Raw genomic sequence first — 4,308 nt, forward strand, 5'->3', positions numbered from 1 at the left:
TACCAGTTCATTAAGAATGTATCTCTCACATGGGACAGTAGCCAATACCACCAAAAGCTTGACCCAGACTTTGCAGTGTGAAGTAGACCCCACGGAAACCATGATTCTACAAAACCAAGTTGCCTTAGCTCCAACGTTATCTTCTCACGGAGGAGTTTGTATATATATGTATCAGTGTCAGCTGTTGTTCTTTAGTCAATGCCTCTGAACAGACTGAACAAGAACAAGAAAAGTCGAGTTCAGTAGTCAGACAAATACAATGAGATCATGTAACTGCTGAACAATAATGATGCCTTGGGCTCCTGATTGTAGCTGACTGACATCATGGTTACCCAACCTAGGATGCTTAAAATCACTGATTGCTTTTATAGTGTTAATAATGATCATAGGTATATGCTCCTGCTGTTTCGTGTGTCCAATATATGACCTTTCCCCAAGAACATGCCACACAATTCCAAGCTGGGCTACAGCTCAGAATGGACACTGGTCCTGAACGACCAATGTCCAAAAAGGAAAAGGAGGGGAAAATTGCAGAAGTCCCCACAACGCAGAAAATTCCACTGCCTCAAGCAACTTGCTTGGCATGCCCCATAACTTTACATTAAAATCCTGATTCCTTTGCTTGTCACGCCTTGTAGCTTTCCACTGAAATCCCGGTTTCACTCTTCTTGACTGCTGCCCCAAACTAGAGGTAACTGGCGGAAATCAGTGTAGCTGCCATGTTGACATTCAGGATAACCTTTTAGCTCGTTAAAACCTCATACATAGTAACTTCCCTGTTTCTGGGTGGAGTTTAACTGCCATTTTCCTAATTTGTGATGCATGAAGTCATATATAAACGCCATTGCTCCTGCCTTGTATGGTTAAGAACGTTGTCATGAAAATTTGTATGAACTTCCTAGTTGTAAACCCCTCAAAAGTAACCTTCACCCTTGCCCATGCAGAGCCGTCTTGGTGGCAGCAGGCCCGATTGTTCCTTTCTTTGTGCAAAAAAAAAGGTGCCTTTTTTCTCTCCAACCTCATTATCTTGTTTATTGGCTGATACGGGTCCCACTGAGCAGAACCTGGGGTTTCCAACCAGCAACATCCAGGTAATGCCGTCTCCCTGGCAGTGGAGACGCTTGATTTGAGATCTTCTGTACCAGATAAAGATTTGATGGATCAGGGTGGTGTCTTCGGAGAGGCCATGGATGTGCCTGTGGCTATACAGGCAGGCTTTCTTCATGACCTCCAGAATGGACATGAGAAATTCATGGGTGTCTTCCTGTTGGTGTCTATGGAAGTCTCTAGCCAGCTAGCGTGAGGGCTTCATGACATCGCCTGGATGACTGAGGGCCCTAGTTCTGTGAGCCTGCAGTGTCCACAGCACTCAGGAGCCCTGCTGCCCACGGGTTGCAGAGTGCCCCTGGGAGAGCATGCAGTTGGGGAGTAGCGGCATGTACCTCAGACACTGCCGGGTCGCATTCACACAGCAGCTGTTCCTCATGTTGTGGAGCCCACCGCCCCAAACTCGCAGTATCTCCTCCAAGTAGTGGCAAGTTTCTCAGCAGGGGAAAGCACCAGTTACAGCAGGTGCACTGCTTCCGGCATTTCCGCCATGGTCTGTCAGCTAGAGACGGAGTGCACTGTCTTTCAGCACTGGCTGCAGGACAGTGTGAAGAGCTGAGTTTTGGAGAGACAGTGAACTGACTTACCTCCACAGTGGAGAGAAGACACCTAGATGGCTCTGGGAACAAAGATTTTGAGGCTTCCCCTGCCTGGACCTCAAGGGGCACAGCAGAATCACGTTCTCTTTTCAGAGGTAAGTCTCCAAATGGCTGGCCTGGGCAGCCGCTGCAATCCCATCAGCTCTCTTTGGAGGTGGCCCAGCCCATTCTTCCACTGTGGCAGAGCCCTGACTATCGCCAACCCCTAACCTGCTCTGCCACACCCCTTTCTCCAGCCTGACCATCCCTCCTCCCTACCTCTGTCTACCAGATTCAACAATCCATTTTTGGCAACGAGCTGCAGCTGTAGGCTGAGATGCTGGTCACCCCTACTCACAGCTGATTCCAATGAACACCTCTCCACCAACCATTTTCATTCCTAAAACACCTCAAGCATATCTACTACTGGGTGTCTTGCATAAATTCACTGACAGTGGTATGGACCACGGCAGTCTTGAGTCATCCTAAAAGGAAAACAAGAAAGACACCTGGCATGTGTTAAATGTATGTGTGTATTTTTGTGTGGATGTATTTATGTGTGTGTGTGAGTGTGCATGGGTGAGTGGCTGGGCATGTGGGTGTGTTTGTCTGCATAAGTGGGTATTTGCCCATGTGCACACTACTTAGCACTCATGTGTCTGTGTACACCACAACGAGTAACTCTAGTGGGAGACTTCAGCCAGGCGGTCAAATTACTAAGATATTAAGGGTTACATCTGTTGAAATGATTTCCAGCATTCAGAAGCCTGCTAAAGGAAAAGCAAACACATTCCCCATTTCTCCATTTTCCTGGATGGTCCTTTCCTGTCCGACTTTCTGGAGAGGTGTGAATTTTGATGGAAACCATTCAGGACTACATCCACCTCGCTTGGAGAGAAATATCAAGGAAGTCAGTGAGTGGAGGGTCTTTGTGCTTATCCATTGCAGTGAAGGGACTTTTCCATAAAGTGCTTGAGGGCTAACATGGACGGAACTCCTTAACCACATGCCTGGTCATGGCATGGGTGCACACAGGCCAACAGAACTGTCCTGGGTATGTGCTTCTACCCTTCCAAACCTCACTCTCATTTTTATTCTCCACTGTAAGGATGATGAAGTTGAATAGCAATGCATTTTTATAGCTGAGTGTGGGTGCCCTAATTCTGAGCATACCTACGCTCAGGGGAGAATGTTGCTCATTTCTTCATGAGACTTTGTGTCTACCGAAGACACCCAGACACCAGGACAGGCAAGGAACATGGTGTTGTCCTCTTGCCCTCATGGTGACATGAAGGACATCCGCACTGCTCTGGAAGGTGGGCAGAGCCAAAAAGATTTCTTAAAATGCATAATGCTTGTCATTTATTCAGTTGTTTTCTAAAAGATACACATTTCCTGCCTGTATTTGTAGAGATCTCCATTTCCTGATGGAGATGCAACAGATACTTTTGGAATGATGGAGGCTGCCATGCAGTACGACTCTATAAGCTACGAATACTATACTAGTAATACTACTGGAATCCATTGAGTGACCAAATACCCTTTCTTTTTTTCTTCCTATTCTTGCCACCTCTGACATCCCTTCACCAGCAAAGGATATTGCGAACTCTGATGGTCACTCAAGCAGGGATGTCCCTGGTCAGATCCTTCAGGTGGTGGCCTTCTTGCTCTCAGTGATCCTTTTGCTGCCCCACCCCTGGGTTTTGACTTGTGAATGATGACTGCATTGGAGAGCAGGCCAGCCTCTACTTCCCTGAGCTTGAACTGAGGTTTGGTCGGTCTTGTGCTTGGAGGATTTTCCAGTTGTCTAATGTCATTTGTTCGGTGGCTGTTTCTTCCAGGTTCTCCTCCTCTACCTCTGCAACGTTAATGGTGGCGTCTCCTTCAGGCAAGCCTGGACTTGCCCCCACATCTGTGTCCTCCATCCCATGGCCTCTTGCTCTACCACCCTGTGACACACTCCCACTTTGTCTGACCAACTCGCTCTGTGGTTGTAAAACAGGATGTAGGCTTGTTGGCCCAGAACACAAGTCACATTACATGCCGATACCTTGGCATCATCCATTTGATACCACTTTCCTTTGCCAGCCTTGATGTAAGAGAGATATTGCTCTGAGTGGCAAGTCCACCCGATATAGACCAGCAATGCACAGAGTCCGTAAACAGCCACTCCTACATCCTGCAGGGATGTGCATCTGCTCACATCACTCTCAGGATAGTGCACGTGCTTAGCAGTTTTGTTGCCCGTCAAGTCTAAGAACCTTTTCTGTATGAGGATTAGGACCTCTGCCCTGACTGTGAAAGTCAGCGTCATGCAAGTAGGCACCTTCCTCCGACAAACCCTAAAATGATATAAATTTTCACCACCCAGCTCTTGTGCAAAGCTTGGTTCACACTTTAGCTGCCTGGATATCCAGGGTAATGTCCAGGTAAGGGTCAAATGTGTCTGACACTCCCTGGCAGTGGAAGGATTTCATCTGAGATATTCAGTACCTGGAAAAAAATGGTCAGATCAGAGTTGTGTCTTCAGAGTGGCTGCAGAAGTGCCTGTGACTGCACAGGCTGGTTTTCTCCATGGTATCCAGAGTAGACATCAGAAATTCATAGGTGTCTTCCTCTTGGC

The 4,308-nt window shown here is 47.4% G+C and overlaps 1 pseudogene; it reads right to left on the bottom strand.

Moving 5' to 3' along the window:
* Positions 1 to 3,196: 3,196 nt before the first annotated feature.
* LOC111819378 (ubiquitin carboxyl-terminal hydrolase 17-like protein 22) overlaps positions 3,197 to 4,308 on the bottom strand; it is a 20,701-nt pseudogene continuing 19,589 nt past the window's right edge.

The sequence above is a fragment of the Trichechus manatus genome, unplaced genomic scaffold, assembly GCF_000243295.1.
Source record: "Trichechus manatus latirostris isolate Lorelei unplaced genomic scaffold, TriManLat1.0 scaffold00431, whole genome shotgun sequence".
NCBI classification, from domain to species: domain Eukaryota; kingdom Metazoa; phylum Chordata; class Mammalia; order Sirenia; family Trichechidae; genus Trichechus; species Trichechus manatus.